Source organism: Oryctolagus cuniculus, chromosome 3, assembly GCF_964237555.1.
Source record: "Oryctolagus cuniculus chromosome 3, mOryCun1.1, whole genome shotgun sequence".
Taxonomy (NCBI): Eukaryota; Metazoa; Chordata; class Mammalia; order Lagomorpha; family Leporidae; genus Oryctolagus; species Oryctolagus cuniculus.
Window position 1 is genome coordinate 136,079,722 of NC_091434.1, and position 15,107 is coordinate 136,094,828.

The window sequence follows — 15,107 nt, forward strand, 5'->3', positions numbered from 1 at the left end:
AATGGCCACCGATCTGAAGCCTGGAGCCAGGAGCTTCTTCCAGGTCTCCCACTCAGGTACAAGAGCCCAAGGACTTGGGCCATCTTGCACTGCGTTCCCAGGCCATAGCAGAGAGCTGGATTGGATCAGAAGTGGAGCAGCCAGGACTTGAACCAGTGCCCATATAGGATGCCGGCACTGCAGGCAGTGGCTTTACCCACTGCGCCATAGCGCTGGCCCCCTCCAGGATTCTAATGTGTCACACCTCCTGGGGAAATTTACAAGAGAAAATTAGTGGGAGACAAACTACAGCCTCCAGCTGCTACAGTTGGTCCCCAGGCTCTAACAGATGCTGTCCTCTGCCCTTCTCTCTACCCTTTCTAGGTAGAAACTAGCACTGCGGGGTGAGGTGACTCACACCCTCATCTCGCAGGGGTCTGAGCCCCTGGTTGCCCATCAGGTCACACGTTAGGGAGTACCCAGGGCGTTCCACTGGATCACCTCCTCGGGCATCCATATTCCTCATAGTCCTATTCATTCATCCATATTCATGTTCCCATTACATAGCACCAGCCCTACCAGTTATGATAATTCCTTCCTGCTGTTAGGGGAATATGTTTCCCAATTCTTTATTCCAAGTTCTTGCCCTTGCTTGAGACAAGATTTCAAAGCAGAGGCACAAATAATGAGCAAAAATGAGATCAGGATTTATTTAAAGTGAGAGCGTGAGAATACATTCGAGCTTGAATGCAGGTAGCCCCGTGAGGAGAGAAGCTCCCCGTGAGAGGGCCAGAGATGTGCCCAAGAGGAGAGAAAGCATGAAAAGAGCCACTTAGAGGGCCCTCCACATCCAGCTGTCCCACTTCTGGGGCAGAGGGTGGACCCTAATTGAATGTACAAACTAAGTGGAGTTTGGGTGGGGTTTAGTGTGTGAGAGGTTTTCTGGGAGCTTCATGGAGTATCCACAGGTAGTTCAGGTTACACGTGTTCATCATGACAGCTCATCTTTCCCAGCTCTGGATGCAATGCACTGCATCATGGGAAAGTACCTGTGCAGGATGGGGCATGCAAGGTGGTGGAGTTACAGCACAGAGCTTTGTGAGACAGAAATTGTAGGCAAATCTCCCAGCTCATGCCTCACTCCCCCAGATCTCCATGAATGCTGGTCTACTGGTGTGGCGAGCCCAAAATGACTGCAGTGGCTTTAGGTTTCTGGTCAGTGGAACCTTTTGTTCCCACCCAAGGATCAAGACCTTTAGACCCACAGCACCTAAAGTTGTCAGGAAAAGCAGCCCAAAGTCCATGGTCACTGGGAATGGTGACTGAGCATGGCTAACCCTCCTGCTTCACACACTGCGTCAGGGTTCCTCTCCAAGCTGGTGAAGCTAATGTTTCAGCTGCTTCATTAGGGGAGCCCACTCCACTGACACCCCAGATCAGCAGTTTTGGGGGGTCTGTGTAGGGCTGATGGGCCTCAAAGTCACATGACACCCACTACAGTTCTTTTTCTATAAACTAGACCCCTTGGATGAAGGAAATGTTATGTTTTCCACCGTGATGAATCAAACAGTCCTCAGAGAGTGGTGTTTGTCAAGGTCACAGCATGGCTCCCTCTCACTGTGCAGAGACCACGTGATATCGCTGTGGGTCAAGGGACACACTTGACTCTGCCTCAATACAGGGGTCAGTGTGCCACTTTGTGGAATATGTAGGCAGTCCAGATCCTTTGGTGCAGGGCTGTAAACACACACCATTGCTCAAGCCAGTGAAAACACTCTGCAGCTCATGCCCCTTCCTTGGGGATATGGAAAAGAACATGCTTTGCATATCAGTAGCTGCACAGTGTGTCCCACAGGCTGTATTCTTCTGCTCTAGTAAAGATCCTCCATCCTGGGCGGGCGGGGGGAGGGGGGGGCATGGGGGCGTGCTGTGGCTTAGCAGGTGCTGCCATCCCATATGGATGGGTGCAGGTTCGAGTCCCTGCTGCTCCACTTCCAATCCAGCGCTCTGCTATGGCCTAGGAAAGCAGAAGACAGCCCAAGTCCTTAGGCCCCTGCACCCATGTGGGAGACTCAGAGGAAGCTCCTGGCTCCTGGCTTTGGATCAGCCCAGCTCCAGCCATTGCAGCCAATTGGAGAGTGAACCAGCAGATGGAAGACCTCTCTCTCTCTGCCTCTCCTTCTCTCTCTGTGTAACTCTGACTTTCAAATAAATAAATAAATCTTTAAAAAAAAAAAAAAAGATGCTCCATCCGCCACAACAGCTGCAAATTGGTTTACAGAGTGGTTAAATTTGTAATAATTCACTTCCATCTCCTGTTAATTTACACGATTTTGTCAACTAGCAAGCCAGTGAATCGGATGAGGTTAGATGAGGTTATAATGGGAATGATCACCCCTTTAAGTCTCTAAGTCTTGAGAGTGGCACTTGGTGGATGTCCCTGATTTGTAACATTGGGCTGATTTCAGAGGCCTGCAGTTGACTTTTCCTACTATAAGAGTTCTTAATCTACAGGTCAAAGAACCAATGCCAGCAGCAAAGCAGCTCCTCCAGCTATGTCTTCAGAAATGGGAGGAAAATGCTAATGAGTGGTTCTGTGGACTCAGTGAATTTTCTGTGAATGAGACACAGACCAGCCCTCCATTTCTTACCTGACCCCCATCTTCCGTCGTTCTATCACAGGGACCATGGTAGCACTTTGAGTATCTGGCTTGGGATCAACTCTGATCCTGTACTCACTGGTTCTTGAAACATGTGGGTATTTCCCTTACCCCAGTAGATAGTAACTCAAGTAAATAACTGCAGCTCTCTTTGGGGAACAAGAAAGAAAATCCCTTGCTGTGGCACTGAAGAGTCCTTCCTCACAGGGACCTGGCCTCTCATTCCAGCAATGGGTTCTGAATCTGAGAAGTGGCTTAGGTCTAGAAATGGCCAAGTTTGGGCCAGGCCGAAGCTAGGACACCCAAGAACTCAACACAGGACTCCCACATTGGGAACAGGATCCCGATCGCTTGAGCCATCACTAGATTACTGCTGCCTCCCAGGAGCTGCATTAGCAGGAAGCTGGAGTCAGCAGCTGGATCCAGGATCAAATCCAGGAACCCTGATGTGGGATGTGCGTGTCTTAACCGCTAGGCTAACTGCCTGCCATCAGGAGCTCAGCTTTGTACTAGCATGTCTCAGCAGTCTACAGAGGAGAACCAGTACTCGGCTTCTCAATGACTCTGGCACTTCCCTCACCAGCTTATTCCTTTACTATTTTGGTAAATTGGAAAATCCTCTAGCACCCCCTCCCAAGAGCATAGCTCGCTGGTGGGTTTTCCAGTGTCGTATCTTGGTATCTTGGATCCATTCTTTTTTTTTTTTTTAAGATTTATTTATTGGCCAGTGCCATGGCTCAATAGGCTAATCCTCTGCCTTGCAGCGCCGGCACACCGGGTTCTAGTCCCAGTCGGGGCGCCGGATTCTGTCCCGGGTGCCCCTCTTCCAGGCCAGCTCTCTGCTGTGGCCAGGGAGTGCAGTGGAGGATGGCCCAAGTGCTTGAGCCCTGCACCCCATGGGAGACCAGGAGAAGCACCTGGCTCCTGGCTTCGGATCAGTGCAGTACGCTGGCCTCAGCACACAGGCCATGGCGGCCATTGGAGGGTGAACCAACGGCAAAAGGAAGACCTTTCTCTCTCTGTCTCTCTCTCTCACTGTCCACTCTGCCTGTCAAAAAAAAAAAAAGATTTATTTATTTATTTGAAAGTCAGAGTTATACAGAGAGAGAAAGAGAGGCAGAGAGAGAGAGAGAGAGAGAGAGAGATCGATCTTCCATCCACTGGTGCACTACCCAGATGGCCACAACGGCCAGAGCTGCTCCAATCCAAAGCCAGGAACCAGGAGCTTCTTCCGGGTCTCCCATGTGGGTGCAGGGGCCCAAGAACTTGGGCCATCCTCCACTGCTTTCCCAGGCCATAGCAGAGAGCTGGATCAGAAGTGGAGCAGCCGGGACTCAAACTGGCATCCATATGGAATGCCGGTACTACAGGTGGCGGCTTTACCCACTACGCCACAGTGCCGGCCCCTGCACAGTTTCTTATATAACATTCCTGTCTCCAGTGCAAGATTCTCAACTCCCTCGTGGCAAGGCCTCTGTCCTGTTCCTGTTTGCAATCCCAATTCAGAGGCTGACAGTTAATGGTACTAAACAAATATTTCTCAAATGGAGGGCAGTTTGGGGTAGATCGTAGAGTGTCTTAAATTCTTAGTTAAGCAATTTGGGTATTATTCCATTGGCAGTGAGAAAGGGTTTGAAATGCTTGGTTGGCAGGGGTGTGAGATATGTATTGGACCACGGACAGAGAGAAGAAAATAACCAAGAGCCTATTGCGGCAACACAGGCAAAAAGTAAGGGCAGGATTTGAGTGGAGGCAGGCAGATGCAAAAGTAATTAAGGAGGGGTGACCCAAGGGCCCAGATGTCCTCAGGCTGACAGCCAGTGGATGGGGCCATCAGAGATTCTAATCACCAAGTGTGTTAGGAGTTCTGTACTTCTACGCCACCACACAGATAGAAGAGGCGCATTGCTCATGTTCGCATGGAAGAAACATCTAGAAAATAAATCCATGTGGGTTTTCTCGTTGTCGTGTACAATTAGGCAGATCTGTAAAGTAAGCATGGGAATATTCTTTCCCCTCCATTTTTTGCCCAGAACGCTGTGGTTCTATCTGAGGAAGTCCAAGGTCATCAGTGTGGAATTTGCTCAGCTCATTAGCATACAGAGTAATTAAAGTGGAAGTGGCTTTTAGCAACACTGCTTTCAAATCCGCTGTGCTGTACAGTAACATATGTCCCCAGACTGCAGATTCAGCACATTCTCGGCTGGAGTCTGGGTGGTACCCTCGTTGGAACAACTTATCCGTGACCCAGATGGATCATATATATGCCAGGAAATACTCTCTTTTTTCTGAACCCTCTAGGCCTTTGACTGTAGGCAAAGCTATTTACCTTCCTCATGGGTGCCTCCTGTTCACATAGTCTCCCGCAAGCTGGTTCCTGGGAACCCCGCTGCATGAACTGGGCCTGGATTTGCCAGGGTTCTCCCTAGGGCCGGCCTGAGGCTTGCAGTCAGCAATATCCCCTTTCCCGTGGACTTCACCATTGCCATTCGCTGTGACCCTCAGGTATCCAGTAACCAGCTTTTTGATGGGAAAAGGCTGACAAAATCCATTCTCCAACTAAACGTTTCCATTTCATGCTTGCTAGAATAGGTTCATCATAAAACAATTTGCAAAACGTAGAACATCTGGAGAGTGTTAGAAACCAAAGCTTTTCTTAAAGGCACCGAAGCAACACAGTAAGCCATGGGCACACATGCTTTTCTCCATGGAAAACATTCTAATTATTTATTTGCATGCATATAACTGCAGGTTTATGCAGAGTGACTGGATGTGTAAAAACAATAAACAACTAAAATAACATAAATCCCAAGATTTTTTTGTGAAAATTTAATAAGCCAGCGCTGCAGACACTCAGACCCAGGGGAGAGAGCAGAGGCGTGTGTTTGCATTTGGATTGTACCCTGCAGTGAGAGAAAGGCAAGAGCAGGCTCCCCTTCCCATCTTTTGAGAAGCACCTAAGACAGATAGAACAAACCAGAACAATACTTGATCTAGAGCAATAGTGCCTAGCCCTGTGTTTGGTCATCTGAAACGCACTGACCCTCTGCCTTGGAAAATGTTTCCTCTGCAGAAGGCGGCGAGTGGCTTCCAAGGCCCCGTTCTGCAGGGGCTCACTGCTCGTCACATGACCACAGCTGCAGCTCTGCTTTGAGAACTCCTCCATTAGCCTAATTCTCTATTGCTCACTTCAGGAACAAAACCATGAGACTTCACTGAACTTTGACCTGGTGAGTGTAATGAGGAAACCATTAAAAAGAAAAATGTGTATTAATTTTTTCATACAGATAATATATTCCTAGCAGCTTCAAAAAGCTTTTCTAGATTGTAAGATTTCCAAAGGATGGCTAATAAGTATCTCTCTCTCTCTTTCTTAACTTGCTCCCTCCCTCCCTCTCCCCTCTTTCCCCTCCTCCCTTCCTGCCTCCCTCCTTCCTGCCCCGTATCTCACACTCCATGGCCCTACCCTATATATGCAAGTGTGTGTGTGTGTGTGTGTTTATCCTTATGTGAGGAAGTCCAAATTATTAGTCTCTTTTAAAGATTTATTTATTTATGTGAAAGAGTTACAGAGAGAGAAACACACACACAAAACTAGAGATCTTCCATTTGCAAATGACTGAAACAGCTGGAACGGGATCAGGCTGAAGGCAGAGGCCAGGAGCTTCTTCTGGGTCTCCCACGTGGGTCTAGGGGTCCAAGGACTTGGGCCGTCTTTTGCTACTTTCCCAGGCCATCAGCAGGGAGCTGGAGAGGAAGTGGAACAGCCGGGACTTGAACCATTACCCATAAGGGATACCGGTGTTGCAGGCAACAACTTAACCAGCTGTCCTACAACGCCAACTCCCAAATTATTATTCTTGGTTCTATGATCCAGGGACATGCTGAATGAATCCACAACTTGGGAGTTGGGGATTGAGGACTGGGCCTACCGGAAGAGTAGGGAGTTTTTCAGGCCTATCAGCTGTGGCTTCAGCCAGAGAGAGTGTTCTTCCTGCTTGGCTCACAAACCAGACTCCAGAGAGTCAGAGTGACTGTGAACCTCTAGGACTTCTTTCAACTCCAAGGATGCTATGAGTTGGGAATTCAATTCTATGTGCTACCCAGTAGGCTACATGTGTGCATGCAAAACAGTTCTGGTGACACGCTTCACTGTCATGCCTGTGTGCCTGCCGCTGCCTGGGCCATGCAGATGGTGGGAGTGAGTGCTGCACATGGGAGACTCCATGGGGCCAAAGATTCGGGCTTTTGCCTTGCCAGCTGCTGCCAGGTATGCTTGGGATCTCGCCTTAAGGGCTGAATGCATTCTTAGAAAGCTGTGCATTCATAGGTCAATAATTTGTACCTGGAAACCCAGTGGAGACGAAGGGTATTGAAGGAGACCATACCATTGACCGCGCACATACTGTTTGCCAGGCTCTTGCTCTTGAATCTTCTTAACAACTCGGCGAGGTGGATTTTGCCTTCTGAGATGGGGAGGAAATAGAAGAAGGGAGTTCTTAAACAACCCACCCACCCATCTATGCTAGTATAGCAGAACCACCACTCCAAGTCCAGATGACCCAACCCTAAGTGCTGAGCGTTCCTCCATCCCCCAGACGGCTTTAAAATGTGAGACTGTGAAACGTTACAAGAATAAGAGGAAAGTGTTCAGCATGAGTGCTGTCAGAAGCTGAGAGTCTACAAAGCAAAAGGCTACTCATTTGGAGGCCACCCATTTGGCCGCATCGGAGGTTTGTGCCAACGTGAGACAGCTGGACAGATAGCGTGAGCATCTGCCCCCACGCAGTCCCCTGCCCAGAGCTGTCACGACAACCCATGGCCAATAGCGCTGCCCTGCTCCTCCTAGACCTAGCATCAGCACAGCACAAGGGGAGCATTACCGAACACCATGACCACCCAGGGCGTGTACTTGGCTCCTCCGTCACTCACGTGTTTGCTTTACTTCTGTTAATACAGAATCGTGCTGCTTCCCATGCCCATCTGTTTAGACGCAGACCTACGATATTCCGTGGATGTCCGCATTTTTCTCGGCCTTTGGGAGGAGAGTCCCACGCTCCTTCACACCTCCTGGCTGATTCTGTAAGTGCCCAGAGCTTCGAAGGTGCGTCCTTCTCCACCGAGCACCATGACAACTTCACGTTAAGACTCTGGTGAAATCTTTCTTGAAAATATAAATACACGGCCAGAGCCACAACTCACCAGGCTAATCCTCCGCCTGCGGTGCCGGCACCCCGGGTTCTAGTCCCAGCTGGGGTGCCGGATTCTGTCCTGGTTGCTCCTCTTCCAGTCCAGCTCTCTGCCCTGGCCCGGGAGTGCAGTGGAGGATGGCCCAAGTGCTTGGGCCCTGCACCCCATGGGAGACCAGGAGAAGCACCTGGCTCCTGGCTTAGGATTGGCAGTGTGCCGACCGTAGCGACCATTTGGGGAGGTGAACCAACAGAAGGAAGACCTTTGTCTCAGTCTTTCTCTCTCTCACTAACTCTGCTTGTCAAAAAAAAAAAAAAGAAAAAAAGAAAATATAAATACACTTGTTTAATTAAACCAGTCTCTTACTAGCCATCATGGCTCATACAACAGCAAGGGCCCAGTAGTGGCTTGAAATATTTTACATATATATATATATATATATAAAAGATTTATTTATTTATTTATTCAAGAGGCAGAGTTAGAAGCAGAGACAGAGAGAAAGGTCTTCCATCTGCCAGTTCACTCCCCACATGGCTGCAACGGAGCAGCCAGGACTCGAACCGGCACCCATATGGGATACCAACACTGCAGGTGGTGGCTTTACCTGCTACACCACAGCACCAGCCCCTGAAATTCAGTTTTAACTGTGTGTTCTGTGTTCCATCTGTATTCCACTTTAACCTGCACCTGTGCTGAGGTTCTACCATATTATGGTAGAAGTGAGGTAGAAAGAGGAAGCGGACTCTTGAGGAGAATTTGAACTGTCATGATTCCCATATCCATTCAGTCCATCTTCTCCTCTAAGGAGCTTCAACAGGGCTGAGCTTATGACCCAGCACATCAGTTACAGAAGGAAGAAAGTCCAATCCAGCAGGCTTAATTCATGAGGAAAAGGCTAAAGTTGGGAACCCAGAGTAAAAAACAAGAAAGGAAGAAACGAACAGACTCCAGGGCATTAAGGAATGTTATGATTATAAGAATAATCACGGCGGGGGAGGGGGGCAGTCAGCGCTATGTCATAGTGAGCCAAGCCTCTGCCTGCGGTGCAAGCATCCCAATGGGCACCAGTTCGAGTCCTGGCAGCACCACTTCCAATTCAGCACTCTGCTATGGCCTGGGAAAGCAGTAGAAGATGGCCCAAGTGCTTGGGCTCTGCACCCATGTGGGAGACCTGAAAGAAACTCCTGCCTCTTGGCTTCGAAACAGCCCAGCTCCAGATGTTGCAGCCATTTGGGGGAATGAACGTAGATGGAAGACCTCTCTCTCTCTAGGTCTGCCTCTCAAAAAAAAAAAAAAAAATCACGAAACACAAATTTACAAGAGCTAAGATACTCCTCATTTTAAATCCACCTCCTAAGTATTTCTAAGTTTCATAAATTCCAGCGATGATCACTTGATGCTGTATTGTGTGCGTCCATCCAAACTCCCAGCTCATCACCAGTTCACTAAGTGCCGTGGGCCAGACCTCCACAGGTCTGATGCAGAGGCCAGGCGCGGAAATAGAATCTGTGCAACACAAAAAGGATAATTTGAAATTGACTTTACACGTACTCACTTGGTCAGTTTTCAAGCCAGGATTTTCTTACCTACAACTTTGAAAACCCTGAATAAAAATGAAGAGAGCCACCATGTCTTAGAAAACCATCAGGGCCCAAGATGCCTGCATTAGGTCAGAGTCCCTAGCGGAGGGAGCTGATCCAGGGGCTTCAGGGCACATGACTCACGGAGGGCAGCTTCCCAGGAGAAGGGGAGCGAGGGGAATGGGAGAGGATGGGGGGAAAGAACAAACAAGGCTGTGGTGTCCATGAAGCCTGGCTGCCATCTGATGCTCCAGGGATCTCTGGAGCGTGAGTTGTGCCACAGAGTTGAATGCACTTGGAGGCAGAAGGGGTGGCCTTGCATGTGCCCAAGTCATTGACTACGGGCTCACCACCAACACCAGCAACCCCACGCCCTGGGAAGGACATAAATTCCCCAACAGGGTGGTGGCTGGGCGCACTTTTCCAGAGAAAGGGACAACTGTGAGCCTTTCAAGGCCAAGGCCACAGCAGCTGGAGCATGGCTGGGTACCTCAGCCTGCCAAAGCCGATCCAGGCCAGCCACCTCCAGTGAGGCCCCTGAGCCAGGGTGTCCTTGCACATTTCATCATTTCAGACTCACATGGTTAATGCCACACCATCAATTCTCCTGCTCTGGCCGGCTGCGTGGCTGCAAGGGTTGTGGCCCCTTGGACGTCCATTCTTCTCTGCAACCAGATCCTCATCGCACCTGAGACCAGGGTATCCTCACACAACCAGGAAGACCAAATAAAAACCCTTGTTCAGCCCCCACTGCTCTGGCTGCGTGGATGCCTCTTGCTTGGCAAATGCAATGAGACCCACAGCAATTTGTTTTCAGTCTCCCAGATTACATGATAGGCGCGTCCATAAAACTGTGTTTGGAGTCAAAAGTGCATTAGTCATGTTCAAATATAAAGCTGCCATTCTTCTTCTCAAACCATGGAATGCACTATGCTTGATAAACAGAAGTTTCCAGAAGTGAGTCACAGCTTTGCAAAATCCTGGCGCTGTCAGGGTCTCTTGTCATCACCTGGTCCGTCCACAGGATTCCGGGAGTGCCCACCTCTGCCCACCACTAGCTGTCAGGAAGTCCTGGTTGGCGGTCCTGGTGCCTGGTTCTGACCCCTCTAGTTTGCTGCTGTATCTTTCGCTTCACTTGGTGTGTGTTTGGTGAATACAGTCTTCCACTATCAACTTAAAGACACCAGAGTGGAAATGTCAATATACTTTATCAAACACATCTTTAGGAAGCATTGACTACAAATGAGACACAGTGGTTTAAAAAAAAAAAAAAAAAAGTAGGAGCCAATCATGCAGCTTCCTGGATTTCTCTCTCCAGAGGAGATACAGACAAGCAGGCTACAACAGTTCCAAATGGGGCAAGCGGTACTGGGAACTGGGCAGGGTGCTTACCCAGAATGCTCCACGTGACTCGCTCAGTGGTTCTCAGCCCCATCTGACCCAACCTCCCCTTTTGATTATATAGATGGTCCAACCTTCTTTACCATCCTGCAACGAAGTTTGGGTTGTTGTTGCCAGTTCTTGGCTACTGTGAATAACGCTGGGATAAACATGGGAATGCCGATGTCTACTCAACCGGTGGATCTCTCATGTCCTTGAGTGTTTACCCAGTAATGGACTGCTGGGTCAGATGGTAAGAGCTATTTTTAGCTTTTTGGGGAACCTCCATACTGTTTTCCCCAATAGCTGTACTCATGTACATTTCTACCAAAAACGTGCAAGGGTTTCCTTTGCTCTGTATCCTCACTATCACTTGTTATCTTTTGTCCTTTTGATAATGGCCAACCTACTGGAGGGAGGTAATATCTCGTTGTGGTTTTTATTTGTATGTCCCTGATAATTAATGATGCTAGGCATTTTGTCATATAGCCGTTAGCCATTTGAGATATGTCTGTTTTGATCTAATGTCCATTTTAGTTGGATAATTTGCATTTTTTTGCTATTGAGTTCCTAATATATTCTGGATATTAACCTCTTGTCAGATGTATAGATTGCAAACATTTTCTCCCATTCTCTAGGTTGTCCCTACACTCTGCTGATTGTTTTCTTTGTTGCACAAAAGCTCTTTGGTTTGATGAAATCCAAATTGTCTACTTTTGCTTTTACTTGATTGTGTTGTATTTTCTCTGGGAGTCTGATCTAGAAAATCCTGGCCCATTCTAATGTCCTGAAGTGTTTTTCCTGAGTTTTCTTCTAATGATTTCAAAGATTCAGATCTCATTTTTAGGTCTTTAATACATTTTTCCAAAAATTTTTATTTATTTCAAATTCTGAGTTGGGGAGAGAGATCTATCAATCTACTCCCCCAAATGGCCACAATGGCCGAGACTGGGTCAAGCCAAAGCCAGGAGCCTGGAACTTCATCCCGGTCTCCCACATGGGTAGCAGGAGCTCAAGTGCTGGGGCCATTCTCCTCTGCCTTCCCAGGCACGTTGCAGGGAGCTGGGAAGGAAGTGCAGCAGCCGGGACTTGGACTGGCACTAGCATGAGTTACCAGCATCACAAGTGGCAGCCTGACCCACTGCACCACAGTGCCCGGTGTCTCAGTTGATTGTTTTGAGTGGTGAGACATAGGGGTCAAGTTTCAGTCTTGTTCATGCGGATATCCAATTTTCCCAGAACCATTATTATAAAGTCCATCTTTTTCCACTGCAGGTTCTTGGCTTCTTCATCAAAAATCAGTTAGTGGTACCCGTGAGGTTTTTCTTCTAGGGTCCCTATTCTTTTCCATTGGCCTATGGATCTGTTTTTATGCCAAGAACATGCTGTTTTAGTTACTGTAGCTTTGTAATATATTTTCAAGGTAGGTGGTATGTGCTTCCTGCTTTGTTCTTTTTGCTCAGGTTCCCTTTGGCTAATTGGAGTTTTTTGTGATTCTATACAAATTTTACTAGTGTGCTGTCTGTGCAAATGTATTGGAGTTTCGATAGGGATCACATTGAATCTATAAATAGATTTGGATGGTATATACATTTTAACAATATTGATTCTTCCAGCCCATGAACACAGGAAGTCTTTCTATTTCTTTGTTTTTGATTTTTTTCTTCAGTGATTTATAGCTTTAGTTTCATTGTGGAGAACTTTCATTTCTTTGGTTAAATGTATTCCCAGGTATTTTTTAAATTATTTTTGGTAGCTATTGGCACTGAAATTGCTTTCTTGATTTCTTTTTCAGATAATTTACTATTAGTGTATGACAATGCTATTGATTTTAGTATGGATTGATTGCTATTCATTTCCCCCTTAGTAGTGCTTTTGCTGTGTCTTGTAGGTTTTGGTATGTTGTGTTTCCATTTTCATTTGTTTCAAGAAATTTTTAAATATTCTCTTTGATTTCTTCTTTGATCCACTGATTGTTCAAAAGTAAGTTGTTTAATTTCAATATATCTGTGTAATTTCCAAAATTTTCCCTATTAATGATTTCTGGTTTTATTGCAGTGATGGTCATAAGGTACTCAATATGATTCTTTTTTTTTAAAACGATTTATTTATTTGAAAAGCAGAGTTACAGAGAAAGGAAGCAAGAGAAAGGGGGGAGGTATCTTCCATGTGCTGGTTCACTCCCCAAACATCTGCAACAGCCAGGGCCAAAGCCTGGAGCCAGGAGCCAGGAGCTTCAGCTGGGTCTCCCACAAGGGTGCAGGGTCACAAGCACTACTGCTTTCCCAGACCATTAGTAGGGAGTTGGCTCAGAAGCGCAGCAGCCAGGACTTGCAAATGGGAAGCCTACATTGCAGGAGGTGGCTTAACCTACCACGCCACAACACCCTCCCCTCGAGATGTTTTCAATTCTTTTAAATTTCTTTTGGGACCTACTGTATGATCTGTACTGGAAAATGTTCAGCGTGCTGTTGACAAAAAAGTGTATTCTGCCACCGTTGGATGGACCGTTCTGTAGGGGTCTGTTGGGTCCTACTGATCTAGGGTACAATCAACTTTACTACAGGGAGGGGTCACCTGGGCCTTGTTCTCAGGCACCATCTTGGTTCCCTGCAAAGTATGAATTTATAAAATAAAAAAGAAATGAATCCTCATCTTCAAGGGCCTCAGTTCTACAATTCTATACCCTGGAGGATGGAGCCTGGCATTCTGACATGCAGTATCTGCAGCTAACATCTTTAGTCAAACTGTGCATTTACAGCCAACGGATCCACTGAGATGCTAAACTGCCAACTGGAAAATGGAAAGAAATAATAAAAACACCCTCTCACTCTAAAAAAAAAAAAAAAAAAAAAAAAAAACCGGGGGTAGAGGTGCAGTTAAGACACCTGCCTCCTACATTGGAGCACCTGGCTTGGATTCCTGGCTCCGGTTCCCAGCCCCAGGGAGCTGATGCAGACCCCAGGAGGCAGCCGTGAGGACTGGCCACCCACATGGGAGCCAGATGGAGTTCCTGTCTCAGTTGTTGCAGGCATTTGGGGAGTGAATCAGCAGATAGGAGTTCTTGCTCAGGCGCTCGCACTCGCTCGCTCGCTCGCTCGCTCTCTGTCACTCAAGCTATACTAATTTTTTAAAAAGCTGTAGGGCACAAGGAATCATTTCGTGTTTTGTGACGAGGTCTAGCATTTCAGATTCCCACTCACTAAATACCAGCGACACACCCCACCCAATCACCGTTGACAACCCAATCTACCTCTGTAGATTCCCGAAATGCCCACTGGAGGGCGGTACTTCCCATGTGAGAAGCCCTGGGTTGAGAGAATGGGGAGCGGGGCGGGGTACAGGAAGGGAAAGGAAGTGAAGTTTAGGTTTTATCCTGAGGCCATAGAAGCCACTGATGAGTTTTCTGGGGGCATTGTCTGAATAAGCGATGTTTGCCTGCTCCCTGTAGTTCCAGTGTAACAGGCTGGGGTGGCCAAGAGTGGAAGCAGGGACATCCCTTGGGCTGGCCGCCACTCTAGTAATCTGGGAGGCCCCCATTAGGCACAGAGCTGGGAAGGAAGAGCCATCAGTTCATCCCTGAGTTATTTAAGGGGTGACATTGACATTGATTGGCTTGGTGTGTGTGTGTGTGGGATGGGGGTTGGGTAGGGAGGTAGATGGAGAAGAAGTAGGAGTGAAGGCAGGCAGGTGATCACTGCCCTGAGCAATTTGGCGGAAGAGGTGCAGGAAACAAAGGTTTCCGGCGTGTTGGTTTCGCGGCGCTCAGGGATAGGCCATTATGTCTGATCTGGCGCCCTCTCCTCCGACAGGTGCACAGGAGATGCAATTTAGATGCTCGTCACCTGTAGTATGAGGTTGCCAAGGCCACCTAGGAAGTGGAGTAAAAGGGGGACTGAGAGAGGACCGCCAAGGAACCCCAACGTTTAGGACTGCGGGGGTGGGGGTGGGGTGGAGCGCTTTACATTGGCTCAAAGAGAGAGGGGGAGAGGAGGCAGGAGGGTTGGCAAGGGAAGGAATTTTCCAGAAGTGTCTCAAGAGGCAGAGACAGGAGGCAGCGGCAGGATGACCACAGGAAGGGAAGGAGGTGATTTCACAGACAGAGAGACCGAAGCACGTTGAGGCACCAGCTGAGAGCAGAGCTGGCAGGGGATGCTCTATACTGCACAGGGTTTCCTGGGAGCCAAGCAGATGGCAGCAGCGCCCCTCTGCCGTGACAGAACCTCCGCCTCCTAAGGAGAGTGGAGGAGAGGTGGTGACACCTGTGTAGCTGGAGCCTCGGAGGTGAGAGGGGGCGGCTCCAGTGTCTTGCTGGGGT

At 48.2% G+C, this 15,107-nt stretch overlaps 1 pseudogene; it reads left to right on the forward strand.

The window, feature by feature from the left end:
- LOC103348724 (laminin subunit beta-4-like) overlaps window positions 1-15,107 on the forward strand; it is a 144,303-nt pseudogene that overhangs the window by 71,335 nt on the left and 57,861 nt on the right.